Source organism: Cavia porcellus, unplaced genomic scaffold (assembly GCF_034190915.1).
Source record: "Cavia porcellus strain 051 isolate PalLab524CR breed Dunkin Hartley unplaced genomic scaffold, mCavPor4.1 scaffold_2, whole genome shotgun sequence".
Classification (NCBI taxonomy): domain Eukaryota; kingdom Metazoa; phylum Chordata; class Mammalia; order Rodentia; family Caviidae; genus Cavia; species Cavia porcellus.
Window position 1 is genome coordinate 115,722,822 of NW_026947485.1, and position 21,648 is coordinate 115,744,469.

At 41.2% G+C, this 21,648-nt stretch overlaps 1 pseudogene; it reads left to right on the plus strand.

Annotated features, from left to right (window-relative positions):
- Nucleotides 1-6,520: 6,520 nt before the first annotated feature.
- LOC106025633 (olfactory receptor 2W3-like) lies at nt 6,521-7,464 on the plus strand (annotated as a pseudogene).
- Nucleotides 7,465-21,648: the final 14,184 nt, after the last annotated feature.

A 21,648-nucleotide genomic window follows, 5' to 3' on the forward strand; every position in this document is an offset into this window, starting at 1 on the left:
CTTTGACCTTCCCTTAAACACTATGCCAACAACACTCCAATTCCCTTCTTCCCTATCAAGAATAATGAGAAAGACCCACAGGCCCTGGGTTTAACCCTCCGCACTGCAAAAGGAAGAAGGAAGGGAAGAGAAATCAGCCCTCACCCTCCAGTGCTTGTTTTCCTAACCAGCAGCTCTGGAGCTGTGTCCCCAGGGAGGCGCTCAGTGCAGGTCTCTGTCTGTGCATCTGGGAGGCTGAAGGACTGAGTGGTCCCCAATCTCAGGGCCAATGTCCTCTCCTCCATCCCTTCTGGGCTGAATGACAGGTTCCTCAGGGAATTAATGAAGGACTTCCTGCCCTGTGGGAACCCTGGGTGGGAGAAGCCTGCAGGCACAGCTGGCTGGAGGAGGGAGTGAGATGTGCTCATTAGCAGGGGAGGAGGCCACTCAGGCAGAGCAAGGACTGAGGCTTCTGTGTCCCAAAGGGCAGAGACACAGGAACAGAGGGACTCATTAAACCCAACTGCACTCCTGGCTCGGGCCTCCATATAGGATTTCCCTTTACTCCGGGGCCTCTTGGGACCTGCTCCTCTGTCATGCAGGAGAGTTTGAGTGTACACAGTCCAGGCTCCCTGTGTGTCACCACCAGCCGTGATCCCTGAATCTGTCTGTCAGCCCCAGGCCCCACAGCATCCTTTTACTGTGTCTCTGAGTGTGGTGACACAAGCCCAGGAGTCTGGCTTTTCTCTGGCACTGCCTTGCTGATGACAGGCCGAGACCCGGTTTCTGAGCTTCTCTTCCCTTTGCTGTGATTATTTGGAATATTCAGCCTTCAGAAGTTGCTTTCCCCTAAGGAGCATTAAAAACGTGGGTACATTTTCAAATCCTAATGAGTTTAGACCTCAGATATTTGCTCTGTGTCTTCCCAGTTAGTTTTTGAGACTAAACTGTGGAACCCTGTGGATGACAGCTTTCTCTCAAATTCAGAGCTAAAGGAAGGCTGCCCTGACAGCTGGTCCCTTCTGTTAGTGTACCTGTCAGTGACATCAGAACCTCTCCAAATCCACATTTATTAGCACAGAGTTGTGAAGACACTCGGCCCACTTCAAGAGCTCTAAGGAGAAGTGTGTACTCCCTTGTCCTAGGGTAGCCTGGGCTGATGACTCCTCTGCTGAGCTTTCCTGGATGGGGAAGGCAGTGCTTGGCCCATGGTGTTAGTGTGCTTGCAACAGCAGTGAGCTGCAGACCCTGAGTTTGCTTCCATGAGGTACTAAGCACTTTCTATATCTAGAGACAAATCCTCCCTGTCCTGTTTCCGTGGTGACTAGTGGGATGCAGGAAGCTGAGGAGGTGCATAGCTAGTCCCTGCCTCCATGACCCCGCTCATGCCCTGGGGTCTACAGAGTCTCTGGAGCTCCCTGAGCACCCTAGATGTGGCCTCCCTCCTCATAGTATGGTCCTCATCTGGCTCCTCATAAACTCTGCAGCTGGTCATAGAGTTAATGCTGGGAGCCTGGGAGGCACCAGGACCCCTGCACAGCTGCGTCCCCCAGGCCTCCCTGCCGTATACCAGGAGGAACACACACTGCTCACCCCAGACCTGCTCTGTCTACACGTCTCACAGTCTCACGCTCAGTGGTTACTGCCATCATGCTGGTGGATGTGGTAAGTCCAGTTCTGGGTTTTGAGGTCACCTAAGAGATCTGCACAGCTTTTTTTTTTTTTTTTTTTTTTAATCTTAGTAAATAACTAAGCAGCCCGGATATGGAGATAGCTGGGCTAGAGTGCTGTGTGGTCTGTGTGAGACCTGGGTTTAATCCAGGACCACAACACAAAACAGAGCCTGGTGTTTGTCAGATGGAAGTAAGGAAACAAAACCCGAGAAGTAAATTTCATTTTTCTGTAAGAAAAAGCAAATCAAAAGCAAATCATCAGCCTCTCATGAGGGAAATATGAACTGTCCTGTGATGGGTGATCCAGTCTCACAGGCACTACAGGTGTACCCCACTGCCTGTCCTGCTTTATTTGTGGTACCCATCCCTTTTCCTGAGTTTCAGGTTATTTGTTCTTTGACACTGTGACATAATTTGAAATCAAATTTTAATTTAAGAATAGTTTTCATTTTCATTTAAAGAATTTTAAAAGTTGAAGATAAATGGAAAGTGTTAATCTCATGAACAACCTCACCCTCTAGCAAGGGCTCTACATCCATCCCTGGTGGCTAAGAACCAGGGATGCTTGCTCTCCACTGTTTGCCCTTCTGTTCCACAGGGACAGGTGCTGTTACCCTGATGCACTGTCTGGACCCACAGTCCCCAGCACACAAGTGGGTCTGGGCTCTTACACATACGTAGCCCCTCCCTTCTTGTAGCTGAGCTGCTCGCCCCGCTGTCACCAGGTCCCTGCAGCACCATCTCTGCAAAGAGTTCTCTCTTCAGGCTTCTCTTGACCTCCCTTGTGTTGCCCCTCTGTGGGGCACCCAGGTCTCCAGTGCTGACCTGGTCCTCTCATACCCCACTGTGAATCACGGGAGAAAGTGGTCCCCCAGGCAGGAAGCTGGACAGGATCTCAGGAGGTGCCTACCTCACAGGAGCTCTTCTAGTCCTTCCTATGTGAAGCCTGAAGGGAAAGAGTGGCCAGACTCTCCAGCAGCAGGCGAGGAACTTAGGGCCCTGAGGACTTCCTGGAAGACAGGAGGACTCCCCTTGTGCGAGGTCAGATGCCTGGTGAGGTTAGTAAAGGCACAGAGGCTGCAGGAAACGTGTAGTAGCAGAAGCAATGAGAGCCTTGAGTCCTGGAGCTCTGCTCAGAAGGGGAGCAAAGGTCTCATCCTCCCAAGATCAATTCAGAGGGGAGAACGTGTCCTCCCCACATCCTGCAGGAAGTGAGGGTGTGGATTCCTCGTGAGAGCCCTTGTCCTCCTGGGCAGAGAGCTCTCGTGGGCATTGCACAGGTACTGGAGTGGCAGGGGCAAGGACAGTCCCTGGCTTTTAGAAACAGCATTTGTTCCCATTTAAAACAACGCCTTGGCTCAGGAGAATCAAGTTTGAGCCAGTATGTTGGTAGCAATGCAAAGGTTTCAGTAAGAAAGCCCTCCAGCCGGTTCCCCACCATGCCAAGCCATGTTTTCCGTTCCTGAAAAATTGGGAGAAATTGTGTTTCTTAAGAGAAACAAGGACAGGGCCGCTTGCTGCTGAGCTCACTGGATGTGGAGCAGGGAGTCAGTGTCCCTCTCAGTGGTTGCAGCCTCCTGAGGAAGTCCTGCTCACCTTGCAACTGAGGGGCCATAGCTGGGAGGAAAGCTGAACCCCAGCTCTCCCAAACCCACACACAGCCTGTACTTGCACAGGACTGCAGCTCGCAGCACCCTCTCTGGTCTCTTTCAGGGATTCTGAGGTTCAAATTCTCCAAAGTGTCCTCATGCTCAGGTGTCCTTGTGGTGGTGGGAAATGCATTTTGGTCTGTTTATTTGGTGTGTGTGTGTGTGTGTGTGTGTGTGTGTGTGTGTGTGTGTAGTCCCAAGTTTCTTCCTACTTTTTTCCTATTTCAGCTAATTTTGAGAGAAAAGTATTGCGGAGTGGGCAGGGCAGATGATCTTTGTAAAGGAGAATGGCAAAGTTAAAGCCTTGCATTAACAAGTTACAACATGATTTTAGGACACAAGTCCAAAGCCAGCTAGTAAGTTTGCGCTCACTGATACATGTTTTAAATTGGAAGCTAATTTATTATTTTTGTTGCCTAAATTTTTCCCTCCTTATTCTCATGAACTTCTTTTCACGCTCCCTGTTTTTATGTATTGTAAAGGACCACACGAAACTGGGAATCTTCCTTCACCTCCGTCCTGCTACCCAGGAGCACGTGCTCATGGATATCTTCTTCCACTGAAGCAAGTGTCTCTGTGTGTATGAGCAGGTAGACGTGGCATGCCAGAATGTCTGTTTTGTTTTTCTGCTTGTTGGGAATTACTGTTTTCGTATTAAATTCTGAGACCACAGATCTATGCTGACTTGAATTTAGGAGTCTTTTTGTCAAGTTCATGATGACATCTCTGCCTGTTACCTCAGGTCCATGACTAAACTCAGGAATTGTTTCCTAGCTCATCTCCTTCATTCAGAGCTCCCAAGAGGGTTGTTGAAGGTGGAGGTCTCTCAGTGAGAGTGGAATCCTGAGTGCAGGTGTCTAAATGCGCAACCAGGGAGGCACAAAGTGAGTCAGTTTCTTTTGTTTGGAATCCATAGTTTGTTAAATAACCCATGCCCTGTCCAGATATATGTGTATTTTAAAGCAGGATTCTTTTCAAAGTAGATTTTTTTTTTTATCAGTAACTGGGATCGAACTCACAACAGCCTGCTTGCAAGGCAGGTTCTTATGCCACTGAGCTAAATACCCAGCCGCAAAACAAACATCTGTAAAGACAACATTCCAGGTTCAACTCGCATCACAGGGTCATGGGGAATGAGCTCCTTCTACAGACTCTGAAGCTTTGAACTTCACAGGGTTTTCCAGCATCTAGAGAGACCTATCTAGAGAGCAGACCTCTCTGTTTCCATGTTATATCCTCAGTCACTAGTGAGACCCTGTCTCATGTGCATAAATCAGTTGTCCATAAATTGTTTGTTTTCCTGTGAAATGCTTCTTCAAATCAGTGCTCATTTTTGTTTTGCCTCAAGTGTTTCTTGACAATTTTTTGAAAAAAAATTCTTGACAAGGAAGTCTCTTGACTTTCAAAATTTCTATTGTCACAATTTTTAGACTTGGTTAGCAGTCTTTCTTGGTGTGCAGATTTTTTTTTATAATGTGAAATTTTCTGTCCTTTTTTACTTTACAGTATTTGACAAATGAAATTTGACTTGGAAAATTTTAAATCTATGCTGAGCAGGGCAAAAGAAAAAACTATCACATCCACTTATAGTAGACTTTTAAAAATGTTTAAGTATAGATTTTATGCTTTAGTTTTACCTAAGTGATAGAGAGTAATTAATACACACTCTCTGCTCCTCCTCAAGTATCTTGTGAGTTACAGTGTTTTAGTTATGACATTTAAAGCATATTATACAGATACTTATGCATTTTTCCTCCAAAGACTATTTTGTTGCCTAAATTTTTCCCTCCTTAGTCTCATGAACTTGTTTTCACGCTCCCTGTTTTTATGATACATCAGCTTGATTTCACATACAAGGAAACCTACATTTAGAAACTTTTATATGTTTTATATTTGTTAAATTTCTTTTTCTGAATTGTGAAAATTTTTCTGTGAAATGGGTAAGATATATTTAACTATTGCTACTGAAGTTGATAAAGCATTAAAACATAAGTGAGCATCCAAAGTCTCAAACACCATGCCCTGTGGTGAACAGACCCTACAGAGGAGCCTGTAGATGTTGGGTCTGCTTTATGTTGACTCAGCTTCTCTGTGTGTCTGTGATGTGATGAATCCCAGCAAATGTGCTTTACTCTGAAGACTGCATATCAGGAACTGAAGCTCCATAGGATTTCCTCCACTGTGTCAGGTGCTGGACTCAAGAAGTATAATCTATTACAAAACTTTATGATTTCTTTTTTCAAGTGTCAGCTTCTCCATGAAATTGTCTGTTGCCTAATTATAAAAGAGGGTTTTTTTTTTGAGATACAAGGAAATGAAACAAAGACTCTGCACTGAGCTACAAGCCCAGCTCTTTTCAGTTATTTGTTTGTTGGTTTAAATTTTGAATCAGGTTGTCTCTGAATTCCCCACGGAACCTTGAACTTGCCGTCCTCATGCCTCAGGCTCCCAGCATGCTGAGGTGACAGCACACACCTGGGTGCTGGGTTGAAAGGAATGTTGAGGTGTGTTCTTTAGTGACAATATTCTATTCCTCATCGCTGTATTCTCATGTAATTTAAAATTACCCCAGGAATCAGGGTTCAGAAGGGAGCAGGCACATGTGTTGGAGACTCAGCTGTATCTGCCATTTGACTGTCTTGACTCCATCTTGTGTCTCTGGGATTCCTACAGGAGCCCAGAATGTGGCAGTGTTCTGAGAGCTTCCTCTCTGGCTTCTGTGGAGGTGGAGCCACCACCAGTAGGGCACAGGGAGAAGAGCCTGACCTTGCTTCAGAATGAACACTGTCTCTTTACACAGGTGACAGTTTGCTGAACATTCAAGTTCATTGGTTTATTTTTATAAATTGGGGGTTTCTTATCAACAGTGCCAACTGCACACCATTGTTGGGATTAAGTGAATGAGTCAATGTTAGACACTGAAAAGAGGACTGGTATGATGGTGATCACCTGAGATCTCAGCACACGGAAGCTGAGGGAGGATGACCTGAAGATTAATCCAAGCCTGACTAATGTAGTGACAAAGCAAAATGTGGCAGAATTAAAAACAAATGGCTGGGGTAGCTTAGTGTGAAGGCCTTGGGATTAATCCCAACCACCCCTCACAGAAAAACATCTCCCACAGAAAAGTTCATAAAAGAACTCCTGGCAAATAGTAATTGCTTCTGTCATATCTCACTGTCACCAGTACTACTACTGTCTTCCTCAGGTGCACTGGAGATGGTTGGAAGCAATGACAGCTCCCAAGGGACCTTCATCCTGCTGGGCTTCTCTGCCCGCCCCCACCTGGAGAGTATGCTATTCATGGTCATCCTGCTGGCCTATCTACTGACCATGCTGGGCAACACAATCATCATCCTGGTGTCCCGACTGGACCCCCACCTCCACACCCCATGCACTACTACCTCACCCACCTGTCCTTGCTGGACCTAAGCTTCACCACCAGCTCCATCCCTCAGCTGCTGTATAACCTGCATGGCCCAGAGAAGACCATCAGCTTTGCAGGCTGTGCACTCCAGCTCTTCCTGTTCCTGGGTCTGGGAGACATGGAGTGCCTGCTCTTGGCTGTCATGGCCTATGATCGCTTTGTGGCCATCTGCAAGCCCCTGCATTACATGGTGATCATGGGCCCCAGGTTCAGCCTGGGCCTAGCGTCAGTGGCCTGGGGCTATGGGGTGGCCAACTCCCTGGCCATGTCTCCAGTGACCCTGCTTCAGCCATGCTGTGGGCACTGCCATGTGGACCACTACCTGTATGAGATGCCAGCCCTGATCCACATGGTCTGCATCAACAAAGTGCCCATCGAAAGCGCTGTGTTTGTCCTGGCAGTGGGCATTGTGCTGTCACCTTTGCTGTTCATCCTGGTCTCCTACAGTTACATTATGAGGGCCTTGATGTGGATGTAATCAGCATCAGGAAGGCAAAAGGCCTTCAACACATGTAGCTCCCACCTCATGGTGGTGTCAGTCTTCTACGGAAACATCATCTACATGTACATGCAGCCTGGGAACAGCTCCTCTCAGTACCAGGGCAAGTTCCTCACCCTCTTCTATAACATCACCACCCCGCACCTGAACCCCCTCATCTATACCCTCAGGAACAAAGAGGTGAATGGGGCCCTGAGAAGGCTGCTACTGTGCACCAGGCAGGTAGGAAAGGAGTAAGGGGAGATAGGACAGCCCTGCTCTCCCTAGTGTCCCCACCACCAGCACCATGGACAGCATTAGGAACTGTTGGGAGAATCCCCCGCCCTAGCCAGCAACTCTCACCTCATTGGCCTGCTCTGAATCTCCTTGGATCATATGACCCAATGTCATATGGGAACTTTTTAATGTTGTGTGACATGGAATTTGAATCCAGGACCTTGCCAATACAAGAGGACATTCATTTGAGTGAGCTCTTCATTTAGAAACTCCTTGAAATGATCCATCTGTAAAGCTGGTCTACAAAACAGAACAGGAGAAATATTTGCAAACATAAGTTTCTACCAACTCGTACTAGAGTGTCAAGAGACAACTGTTCTTAACCCGAGCTTTGTAGTTGTTTCTTTCTAATTCACTAACAATATTCTGGGGTCCAGGTTCAAATGAACCAAGATCCACAGGACCCTTGCCATGGACCAAGTATCTGCTGTTGGATGCTATCAAACATTGTGTCCAGCACAGGTTGTTGCTCCTCTCTTTCCCAAATTCCCTCCCAAAGCCTTTTGACAGATCCCATAGCTTTTCCAAGTCTAGTGTAGGATTCTGGATGAACTGCAAAGTCAGGCTATGAGGAAAACATGCAGGTCATTTACACCTGGGAACCTCATGAGTGTTCAGGTGTGTTTGGTTTTGTTTGTGAGAAAATCCTGGAATTTGCAGAATTTCTGGCAGGTGCTCATTGTTCATCTAACCAAATGTTCTCAGTGTTTGTCTGAGGTCAGTGTAAGCACTAGGATTCCTGTTTTACTAAGCTGGCACTTCACATAGGGAGGTTAAGCTATTTTCTTGTGGGGAACAGAATCAGAGATTTACCTCATTCCAATACCTCCAGCTCCTACAGCTACTGTTTCCAAAGAGCTTTCAGAGAGCAAACTTTCTCTAAAAGTTCACAGGCAATGTCACTGATCCTTTGTGCTAAAGAGATCTTCCAGTTCCATTTGGGTGTCCCCTTTCGTTCTGTGCCCAAAGTCACCTGAGTTCTTCTACAAATGCAGACTCTTACCCAATGGATCATAAACTGGTGTGAGGCTCTGAATTTCTGAAAGGCCCTATGAAAGGCCTTCACTCCTACAAAAGTCATTAACCACATCTTTCTTTACAGGAGCTCCTAGGGCAGGTACATTTGAGGAAAAGCATAAGGAGAATTAGATATCAGGGAAGTGGGAAGGAAGGTCCAGAGACTTCTGCTCTCCCATGCATTTTCAATCCCCACAGAGCAGCCTTTTCACCATGGGTTATGTTGCCCCCCTCTCTAATTTCAGTTCTCTACATCATATGTCAGAAACCTGAGAAAAGATCAAGTGGAAACAAACCATAGCCCATTTAAGAGGAAGAATCCAGAGCTTCAAATTCAAGGGTGCTGATGTGAATTATCAGAGGAGCAGCCAACTTTGAGGGCAAATGGGAGTTTTATAGGCATGCAGAATGCAAGTGTTGTGGGCTCAGCCAGGCTTCCATCCATATTTAAAGAGAAGTCCACAAGTGCCAGCCAGTCTGCACTGGAGAGACTGGTGTGGGATACTCTGAGATCCTCAGATGTAGGAGATGACAAAAATGTGGAAAATGTGCTAAGGAAATCTGCAGCCTGGAACCTGAGAAAGACAACATGAGTGCTGTAAATGGCAATGCTCAAGGGGCAGGAGAGTGCCCAAGCCACTTGGAATTCACTTTTCACCACAACTTGCCCAGGTGCTAGACATGGAGCTGCAGAACATAGTGTTTGGTCTGTCAGGTTTCAGGATTGCTTTGGTCTGATGTCTTTCTATGATTTACTTTTGCAATGAAATAATGACCCTGTGCCATTATATGTTGGAAGAAGACAAGCTCTGTAGTTAAGGGGGAAAGACTTTGATTTTTACAGAGGCTCACAATTAAAATGTGTGTTGAGTCTCAGAGGAGAGTTGGACTTGGACTTTCTGCCATGCTTGAATTTCTAAGATTTTGGAACCTGTGATATATATACTAACTGCATTTTCATACCAAGATGGATGTGCATCTTTTGAGGGCCATAGGATCCTCATTTCCTCTGTCATTTACAATTATCTGTAAAGAACTTAATGTGTGTCAAGAAAAACAAAGTAATCTTTTTGGTAGATACTAATAAATATGAATTGTTCAGAGAAAAACCTACAAATATTTCAGACTAAACTGCTACAAAAGCACATATATTAGTTTGGAAATAGTTTGTATTCTTCTGTGGAATATCTCTGCAATTTTTTACCTTGTGTGGAAGATTATCTCTTGTCTACTTATCTTTTGTCACCTATATATTGGAGTTGTTACTCCCAGAATTGTTCCCCTAAAAAATATTGTGAATTAGGTCTTTCATTTTCTTTTATTAGTTTTTGTTTGTACTTTAATTTCTCTTAAGGTCAGTTTTTAAAGAGGCTAAATATCTACAATGTACACAGTGTAATCAAAACATGTAATGAATTTTAATTTTATACTATTATATTAAATCATATTACCATTATTCTTCTCAAAATACTCTCCCCATCATTTGAACACACCATAGTAGATGGTATTTATGAGAAACATATTTAATGCAGGACCCAGAAATTTATGAGATTAGCTGTCAGTACCTGCCTGCTGAGCCAAATGTAGAAGAGTGCAAGACATCTGCCCTAGAATTAGAGATCCAAGAATCCATTGAAGCCTGGGGCCCACAGCAGTGTCCTGTGCAAGTTAGCAACAGAAGACCTAAGAATCTTACAGGAAAGACTGAAGGTTGTCCACCAGAAACCCCAAAGTTCAGTGGTAGATGACTCAGTCTGCACCAAAAACCAAGTGACAACACCGCAGGAATAGGAGAAGAGCAGAGCTCCTCCTGAGTATGGCATCTGTGCTTGGCAAAGGTGAAGACTGGTGCTTAACCAAAAAAAACAGCCTGAGTGAAGCTCTTCCAAGGGAAATCAGCTGAAATCTTCCGTCCATTCTCTTTGACACCCTTCCCACAACAAGCCTCCCTAAGTGAGTATTCCAAGCCCAGAACAGAAGCATGCCCACTCAGTTCAGCTGAGAGTTCATGCTCAAGTTGACAGTAAGTTAACCACCAAGCACACTATTCTCATTGTTCTTGTCATGGTGTCTTATTGTAACAAGTTTTTTTTTTCCCTAGAATTTAAACATTCCTTTACTTTACAATTACACTTTGTACAAAGATCATTTATTCCAGATCATGGCTAATAAGGCATCAGAAGCCCACTTCCATTGTGGAGACCATTCTAAATATTTTCTAAGAACATGAGGACTTTTATAGTTGAGACAAAAAAGTGTCTAGTGATGGTGTTTTGTCAAATTTACTTGATGGTATATATTGTTACATGAGTGCTCAATATCAATGAATGAAAGAATAAATCAATCTTTTTTCTTGTGCTCAAAGACATCTATAGCATAAAATCATAAGACAGTCTTAGGAATAATGTAAGGAAGAGTAAAATATATGGTTAGGGATGTCAGTAGAGGATCTGGCAGGTGTGGTGAATGATGTAAGGAGGAAGACAGATGGAGCAACCTGAGTAATCCTGAGATTCAGAGGGTGAGGTTAAATCTTGACACAACTAGGAAGACTTTTAGCCATGGTGATGAATCAGACTTGCATGGTAAAACATCAGCATACATGTCACAAAGTATGGGGAGTTATCAGCTATAGATAATATAAATTAGGGAGCAGATGACATGTAGAACATAAAAAAAATGAGGAAATATATTTGTAATTAAACCAGGGTAAACTATAAGGCTCTTGAAAATCAGGGTATGAACTTGTGATTGTGAACACCTATAATCCCAGCACTAAGGGAGGCTGTGGCAGGAGGATAACAAATTGGAACCCAGGGAGGGGGCAATTTAGTGACTTCGTGAAACACTGCCTCAAAATTAAAATAAAAGTAAAAAAGACTTGGTTGTGAGCAGTTCAGTGCAAATAAAGGAAAGGAAAAAAGCTAGGCTAAAATATTTGGGGATTATTCAAGTTTTAAACATAAAGATATAAAAATGAGGATTTTTGCAAGACAGGGATAACTCAGAGGAGTGATTGAAAATATTTAACAAAGATGAGGGAAATAGAGGAAGCAGCGAAATTAGAGGACAAGTGTGAGGGTGAAAATGACACCTTCCATAAAACCAGGGCCAGAGTCTCTGCAGCACAGAGCAGGTGCAGTCCATAGAGAGGTCACTGTGTCTGCAGAGGAAACTAAGGAAATTGCTCAGTGTAAGTGATCAGCATGCCTCTTATGCCTTCATTCTACTATGATTGCATTCCTTGTAAACTGAAGAATCTGTCTTCACAGCTGTTCTTGTTTAAGTTAATAATGTAAAGTCTTACTGAAGTACCGATTTATAAAAAGCTAAATTTCAAGATTTAAAATATGACTCTGCCTATACTTGTCTTAAAGATTTCTACCTGTTCCTTCTCAATATGCTTAGTGTTTCTATTTTGATGTTTAGATCATTAATCTATTCTGATTCTACTTTCATGTATGGTGACGCATATGCAGAAAGCCAGATTTTCCAGTACCATTGATTTAAGAGGCTGTCTGTTTTAGGTTAACACATTTGGCTCCTTTGCCAAAGGAAAATTGATTGAATGTGTTTGGATTTGTGTCTGCATCTTCTAATCTGTTCCACTGATCCTCAGATCTGTCTGGTTTGCTAGTACCGTGATGCTTGTATCACAGTAGCTTTGCAGTATAATTTTATTTCAGATATGATGCTTTCCCCTGCCTTGCCTTTTGCTCAGAATTGTTTTTGATATTCTAGGTCTCTACAAGTTCTAAATGAATTTTAAGAAATTTTTCCCTAGTTCTGTGAAATATGCTAATGGTATTTTGATTGGAATTGCATTAAATCTGTATAATCATTTTGGAAGTATAGCTGTTTTCACTATGTCAGTTCTTTCTATGATCACATCAAAAGACAGCACCAACAGAGTGCAAAGAGAATCCACAGACTGGGAAAAAGTTTAGTCAGTTGTGCTCAGATAAAGGACTTATATGTAGAAAATTTAAAAAGCTGAAAATTCACCCACATGCAAAGACCCAGTCCAAAAATATACATCTGATATGACTAAGAACTTCTCAGATGAAGAAATACAAGTGGCAAATAAACATATGAAAAAAATGTTCAGCATCATCGGTGTTTCTGAGGTGCACATTAAAACAATTCTGAAATTGAATGTCACTGCAGAGAGAATGACTATCATCAAGAAATCAACTAATAACAAAATGCTGGTGGGACTGTATAGAAAAAACAATCCTTCTGCACTGTTGATGAGAGTGTAGGCTGGTACAACCACTGTGGAAATCAGTGTGAAGCTTCCTCAAAAAACCAAAATCAGAGGTCCATTCAACCTAGCCATTAGATATACTTCTGTACATCTTCCCACAAGAAATAAAACTCATGCCATAGTGGTACATGTGTACCCATGTTTATAGCTGGACAATTCATGATAGTTAAGTGTTGGAACCAAACCTAATGCCCATCACCAAGGAATTGATAATAAAGATGTGGTGTTTTTTTTTTAATTTTATTTAAAAGGAAAAAGAGAAAAAACAAAACAAAAAAATGGTGTAAGGGTACAAGTAATACAGAACTACAAAAAAAGTAAGAAATCACCAGTTAATAGATTACACATTATCAGCTTAGAGATAGTTGCTCAAGTCACAGTATCAAAGCATACGAAGTGGACATTCAAACAGAGAATCTGCAAACAGTTGTGTTCAATGAAACAACGAAAAACATTAATATGGTCAGCTATTTAACACCCCTAAACACACTTGCAATTGTATCCTTTAGAGCATTTTTTCCCTCACTTTTTTGCAATGAAATTTAAACACATTGGATTTTATTACTCCTTAGTTATTATTACTTTTTTTGGAAAAGAATAAAGTCAAATATGGCAAAACAAAGCTGTCAGTCAAAACCAAGGATAGACATAGTACATGATGTAAAAACAGAGTACAAGGTTATCAGTAGTGGTTACCATAATGCCTCTTGCTTCCTTAAAAAGAATTGTCTATCTCATTAGGCATTATAAAGTTGAACAAAACAGTAGAGAACAAGACAAATAAACCTTAAACATTGTAAATATTACAGGACTTGCAAAGGAGATAATAGTCAAACCAGAATGGGCATCTTAGTGAATCTTACTGTATTCAAAGTAGTTGCCTATACCATCAAACTTGATACTATCATACAAAACGGAACAGAGTCTAATCCGTCAAAACAAGATAGTGGGAGTATTACAGGACTTCAAATCAAGTTAATAGGAAATCAAAAAGTTACCATAATATATCCTGCTAATTTTTAAAAAAATTCCCCTTAATTAAAAAAACAAACAAAAAAAAAACTAAATAATTCTTTAATGAATAAGGGAGAGATTGAGATGAAAGAGGACATAACAATACAGGTCAAAGCATGACTGTTTCAGCAACCTAGTGCTTCACTACCAAATAACCCAACTTAATAGTAATTATCATAGTGTCTTTTTCCCTGAAATATTTGAATATAACTTCATATACTATAGCTTCAAATATTTCCATATCAAGAAGCCCTGAATAAAGCCTTTCCAATTAATAAGTGAAAACTTTATAAGGCTTCAAGGCCACATAATGGGAATCATGATTACCACATACTTTTATATATTTGAATCATTACTTACATTAGGGAAACTATTCAGTATTCACACATGCAAGATTGATTTATTTCACTTATGAGTATGATCTCAAGCTGTGCCCACTTAGTGATAAATATCTCAATGTGATCCTTCTTTATAGCTGAGTAATACTCCATTGAATAGAAATACCACACTTTTTTATCCATTCCTAAGTTGATGGACACTTGAGTTGTTTCCAAGATCTGGCTATTACAAATTGTGCTGTTATAAACATAGGTGCACATATATCACTGTGGTATGATGCTTTCAGTTCTTCTGGGAATAAGCCTAGAAGTGGAATAGCTGGAATAAATGGGACTTCCAATCCCAGCTTTTTGAGAAATCTGCAGACTGACCTCCACAAAGGTTGTACTAGTCTACACTCCCACCAACCGTATAGGAGAGTTCCTTTTTCCCCACAGCCACTCCAGCATTTGTTGTTGTTGGTTTTCTTGATCTTGGCCATTCTTTCAGGAATGAGATGGAATCTCAATGTGGTTTTAATTTGCATGTCTATCATGACCAATGATGATGAACATGTTCTCATGTATTTATTTGCCGTTGGTATTTCTTCATCTGAGAAGTGCATATTCATCTCAGATGCCCATTTTTTAATTGGATCTTTGAATTTTGGGGGCCTGAGTTTTTTTTAAATTCTTTATATGTTTTAGACAAGAGTCCCTTGTCTGAGAGAGAGTTCACTAAAATCTTTTCCCAGTTTTTGGGTTTTCTTTTCATGGTGCTGGAGATTTCTTTTGACATGCAGAAACTTTTTAATAAGAAGTGGTCCCTGTTATTGATTCTGGGAAGTATTTCCCATGCGGTTTGAGTCCTGTTCATGAATTCTCTACCTACCCCTATGTCTTCAAGGTTTTTACCCTTCTTGTCTTCCAATAGGATTAGTGTTTCTGTTTTAATATTCAGATCTTTGACACATTTAGATTTTAATTTAGTACACGGTGATAGGCATGGATCTAGCTTTAGTTTTTGGCAAATGGAGAGCCAGTTTTTCCAGCACCTTTTATTAAAGAGACTTTTGTTCTTCCAGTGAACCTGCTAGGCTCCCTTATCAAAGATAAGGAAGTTGAGTGTGTTTGTACTTGTGGTTGTATCTTCTAATCTATTCCATTGATCTTCATCTCTGTTTTGATTCCAGTACCATGTTGATTTTACTACTGTTGCTTTGTAGTATAACTTCAAGTCAGGGATTGTGATGCCTCCTGCCTTGCCTTTGCTACTTAGAATTGCTTTTGCTATTCTAGGTCTCTTCTGGTTCCAGATAAATTTAAGGAGTGATTTATCATAAGATATGTTGACGGTATTTTTATTGGGATTGCATTGAATCTGCGTAACAGTTTTAGGAAAATGGCCATTTTCACAATGTTTGTTCTTCCTATCCATGAGCAAGGGATGTCTTTCCATTTTCTGAGATCATCTTCAATTGCTTTTTTCAGTGTTTTATAATTTTCCCTGTATAGGTCTTTGACTTCTTTCATAAGAGTAATTCCTAAATATTTCATTTTTTTGCTTGCTAGTGTGAAGAGTGTGGTTTCCCATATTTCCCTCTCTGTGATTTGTTGTTAGTGTATAGCAATGCTATTGATTTCTGAGTATTGATTCTGTATCCAGCTACATTACTGAATTTATTTATTATGTTTAAGAGTATTTCAATGGAGTTTAGGGCGTCTTCTATGTAGATTATCATGTCATCTGCAAACAATGATAATTTAACTTCATCTTTCCCTGTCTTTACCCTTTTTATTTCTCTCTGTTGTCTAATTGCTTGAGCTAGTACTTCCAGTACTATATTACATAGGAGTGCTGATTAAGGACATCCTTGTCTTGTGTCTGATTTTAAAGTAAAGGCTTTCAATTTTTGGCCATTTAGTATGATGCTGGCTGTTGGTTTGTCATAAATGGCTTTTATTATATTGAGGCAAATACCATGTATTCCAAATTTTTGTAAAGTTCTTATCATGAATGAATGTTGGACATTATCGAAGGCTTTTTCTGCAGCTATAGAAATTATCATGTGATTCTTACTTTTGGCTTTATATTGATATGGTGGATTACATTTATTGATTTACATATGTTGAACCATCATTGCATTCCTGTGACGAATCCCACTTGGTCATGGTGTATAATATCCTTGATAATTTGCTGCATCCTATTTGCCAATATATTATTGAGGATTTTTGCATCTGTGTTCATTAGGGAGATTGGTCTATAGCTCTCTTTTTTAGTTGGGTCTTTCTCAGGTTTTGGTACTAGAGTAATATTTGCTTCCAGGAATGACTTAGGAAGGATTGCTTCCCTTTCATTTTCATTGAGTAGTTTGAGGAGTGTCGGCATTAGGTCTCCTTTGTATTCCTTGTAGAATTCTGCAGTGAATCCATCTGGGCCTGGGCTCTTCTTTGTAGGTAAGAACTTAATTACATTTTCAATTTCATTAACAGAGATTGGGTTATTCAGCAGGTTTACGTCCTCTTGATCTAGCTTTGGTACTTCATATGTTTCTAAGAATCTGTCTATTTCTTCTGTGTTATCTAACCTTTGAGAGTAAAGGTTTTCAAAATTGGTGTTGATGATCTTCTGTATTTCTGTAGAGTCTGTAGTGATTTCACTTTTTTCATTTCTTATTGCATGAATTTGAGCTTTTTCTTCCCTTTTTTAAATAAGGTTGGCTAGGGGCTTATTGATTTTATTTATTCTTTCAAAGAACCACCTCTTGGATTCGTTGATTCTTTGTATTGTTTTCTTAGTCTCTATTGCATTGATTTCTGCTCTGACTTTTATAATTTCCTCTCTTGTTTTGATTTTGGGCTTGACTTGCTCTTCTTTTTCTAGTTGTTTAAGGTGTAGCATCAGATTATTTATTTGTATTCATTCTGTTTTCCTGTTGTGGGAACTCAGCGCAATAAATTTTCCTCTGAGGACGGCTTTCATTGCATCCCACAGATTCCAGTAAGTTGTTTCTGCATTTTCATTCTCTTGTAGGTATTGTTTAATTTCTTCTTTAATTTCTTCTGTGACCCACTGATTACTCAAGAGTGTGTTATTCAGTTTCCATGTGTTTGTGGGATTTTTGCAGTATCTTTTATCATTAATTTCTAATTTCAGAGCGCAATGATCCCATAACAGGCAAGGGATGATTTCAACTCTTTTGCATTTGTTTAAATATGTTCTGTGAGCTAATATATGGTCTATTTTAGAGAATGATCCATGTACTGCTGAGAAGAATGTGTATTCTGATGTTGTTGGGTGGAACATTCTGTATAGGTCTATCAAATCCATTTGTTCACAGGTGTGATTCAGTTCTGTTATTTCTTTGCTCATTTTCTGTCTGGTTGATCTGTCCCTTGGTGTCAATGGCATATTAAGGTCTCCTGTTACAATTGTGTTACTGATAATTTGAGTTTTCATTTCTTATAATAGTTGTTTTATATAACTGCATGCTCTGGAGTTTCGTACATATATATTAAGATAGTTATCTCTTTCTTTTGGAGTTTTCCCCTAATGATTATGGAGTGACCTTCTTTGTCCTTTATGGTCATGGTTGGTTTAACGTTCACATTGTCTGCAAACAGAATGGCTATTCCTGCTTTTTTTTAATTATTGTTGCATAAAGTATTGCTTTCCATCCTTTGACTTTCAGTCTGTGAGTATCCTTCTGGGTTAGATGGGTTTCCTGTAAAAAGCATATGGTTGGATTTTGTTTCTTGATCCATTCTGCTAGTCTGTTTCTTTTGATTGGTGCATTGAGTCCATTTACATTAATGGTTATAACTGTTAAACGCTGGTTTATTGTTGACATGTTATCTCTCTGCTTTTGCATCTTTATCTTTCTGTTCTATTTAATTATCTGCTTTGCTTAGTGGTTTTTTCCTTTGTGTATCTAAACTGTCTTTCAATATTTTTTGCAAGGTGGCTTGGTGTTCATGAAGTTCTTCAGCTGTTCTTTTCATGAAAGTATTATATTTCACCGTCAATTTTGAATGATAGTTTTTCAGGGTACATCAGTCTAGGTTGGAAATCATTTTGCTTTAGGATCTGGAATACTTCACTCCATGCTCTTCTTGACTTTACTGTTTGTGCTGGGAAGTCTGCTTGATGGTGATGTGTTTTCCTTTATAAGTGATCTTTTTTTTTTCTGACAGCTTTTAATAATCTATTCTTGTGTTGGATTTCTGGGATGGTGATTATTATATGTCTGGGTGTAGTTTCATTTTGGTTATGACTATTTGGAGTTCTATATGCTTCACTGATGCTGATATCGGTTTCTGATCTCATGCTTGGGAAATTTTCAGCTGTTAGTTCTCTAAATATCCTCTTGACATCCTTTATGTTGTCTCCTTCTTTTTCATTAATCTCTATCCATCTTATGTTATTTTTCTTTGCATCATCTTGCAGATGTTGAATTGTTATTTCCTTATTCCTTGTTATTTTTTAAAAGATCTTTCCTTTCCTGTTCACTAGCTGCAATCCTGTCTTCAAGGTCTGAAATTCTATCTTCACTTTCATTGAGGTGGTTTTTACAACTTTCTATGGAGTTTTTTATTTCCTGTATATATCTGTGCCTCTGCTTTATGTATTCTGTTTGTTTCTTATATTACTCATCTAGGGATTGTATCTTTTTGTTTAGTTCCTCAAATTTTTTATCTGTGTTTTCTTTAGATATATTCAGAATCTCTTTCATTTCTTTTATCATTTCTTCTTTTACCTGGGAGATTATTTCGAGTTTGAATTCCTTTAAAGCTTCCTGGAGGTACTTGTTAACTTCAGTAGCTATTATGTCCAATGTTTCAGGTGAATGGCATATATTGTCTTCTATATACTTCGCTCCTAGGGTTTCTTGAGATGGGCTGGAGGTTTGAGGTTGTAATTTGGTCTTTCATTTTGTCATCTTCCTATATTTCTGTGTTTCACGTGTTATTAGAAAGCTTCCTCAGGGTCTGTTGGAAATCCACTTCTATGTTCCCAGCTCCTGGGACTCTGGCACCCAGTTTCCCCAAGCCACTGGGCCTGTAGAACCAACGGACCTCTTGTGTCTATTTAGAACACTGTAGTTCCAGATAAGCTGGGCTCCAGGGACAGTGTACACCCACCTGCTTGCTGGAAGCTCCACAGTTCTCCAAGTGCAGCCAGAATGGGGAGGCGGATGTAGATGCCTCTAACCCACTTATGCATTTTACTGAACCCGGTAGCCTGGAGATTCCCAAACAGTCTGGGCTTGGGGCAGAGTGCTCTGAGCACTTACCACAGGCCACGGGGCCTCTGGAACTGGTGATGATCGCCTGCTTGCGGAGGTATCCACAGTCCTCCATACACACGTGGAGGCAGATGCAGGCACTGCAGATCAGCCCAGCTCTTCCTCTGCACCCAGATGATGCGGTGCAGGAGTCCCAAATAGGCTGGGCTCCGGGGATAGTGTACACCTGCCTGCTTGCTGGAAACTCCATAGTTCAGATGTTGTGTTTTTATACTATGGAATATTACTCAAGCATATTAAATGATAAACTTGAGAATTTTATGGGTAAATTGATCCCACTAGAGACCATACTCATAAGTGAAATAAAGCAGACAAACATGTAAGTTTCATCTTGTCTCCCAGGTGTGAGAAACTGAAAGAGTAAATAAGGTCCAAAGTGCACAATACATATTGTGAAATGCAAAGAAATTGTCCAAAAGGAAAAATAAACTAGGATGGGGGAAAGAGAAAAGGAATGAAGGGAACAGGAAAATAAATAGAAAGTAGTTGTACTACTAGTTTCTCTTAGTTCTTTGCAATGAAAATTGTGTACTAATTGTTTGGAGAGTTTTTTAAGCCCCAAACTGTACGCTGATTGACTACGTTAAAGTTACCAATAGTCATTGTATTAGCTGTTGTTTTTCTGATGTTATTTTTTTTATGAAAGATTTTTAAACTCATGCAACTACCAAAGGTTTATCAGCACATATAAAGGGTTTGGCTAACAAAGGTGGTATTGCATGATATTTTGCTCTAGATTTCAATACCAGTCCTCTTTCACCAAGTATGTGGCTTTCTTTTAGTTCTTCTCCTTCCATTCGTTATCTATAGAAATTTCAGCATATAGATCATCTTTCTCTGCTTTTAACAAGACCTGCCTCTGAAAAACTTCCAGCTTTAACAACATCAATCTCATGTGAATTTTTATCAAAGTCAAACCCACCTCAACATTATTACTCATAAATAATGCATTGATTGAGATGAATAGAAAACCTAAACACTGTCGAAATCCTGGGAAATTGATCCTGACAGGTCTGTCCTACCAGTTATCTTTCAGGATGGCAACTGAGGTGTCTGATTTTTGGCGACTTTTCCCTGGGTCTCCCCACACTTGTTATAAAATTCTGTTTTATTTTTTATAAAAAATAAAAATGTACACATTAATTAAGAAACAATGATAGTATTTTAAATTTCATGAAATTCAAATGTGGTATTTTATTGGCTGGAATTTAGTCTACTGCTTGGACAAATACTGAGGTTTGTAGCAAATGTTGCCAATAATGGGAAACAAAAAGAAAGCAAGTCTTGCCACAGTGTGGAGAAAACTGGCAGGAATAAGGAAGAGAAAAAGCAGTGAAGAGCAGCTTCCATATTCGTGCCAGGGTTTTCTCTGCCGCCCCCCAAGGTAGGGGACGTGTGACCACGTGCTTCACTAGAGCCAGACATAAATTTACACAAAATCTAACCTTTAGCAAATTTCAGGAATCTGTTTACAAAGTCCTTCTACTTGGTGCATTTGAAGATTGTAATTACTTCATTAATTAATCAAATCTTGAAAGCCCGCTGCTCAGCAAGGGAGAAGTAGGGACCCTGATCAGAATCTGCCTCCCTAGCCCTAAGTCTGGAAGGCGTATCCAGCTGAGGGTCACAGGCACCCCTGCAGCTTGCATAGCATCAGTGGTCCTGGACCTGGCTTGGACTTGGAGGCTCTCACAGGCAGACTGTAGCGCACACCTGAACCTACAGTGTGTGCTGGGACTGTCCCCACACAGAATTGAGGGGGTCCCTGAGGCAGAGGAGGGGATCTCTCTCCACCCCCCAGAGTAGGTTTGTTGGGCACAAAATGAATTCAGGGACATCGGGACATGACAGCGAGAGGCAGGAGATCTGTGGGGCAGAGTAGGCTGCAGAGAGTTCAGGAACGGCACGCAGCCATGGGCAGCTGGAGAGGGTGCTGCTGAGGGTGTTCACAGGGGCACTCAGGGAACCATGCTGCTGGCCCTTAGTGTCAGCAGACTCAGCTTGATCCTACCTCAGTCCAGCTGGGAGCTCTGCAGGGATCTGCATGGCCTGCCCACAGCTCCCTTTGCAGACTGAACCTTCCTGCTTGGAAGGGTGCAGGCTGGGCTGGCACCCTGGGGTTTCCACTCCCCACTGGACAGGACACTTCATCATGGGGCAGCTGCAGGGCTCTGCCCACACTGGGATCTGAGGAGGTGCTAGGATTGTGCCCTGCTCTGGAGAT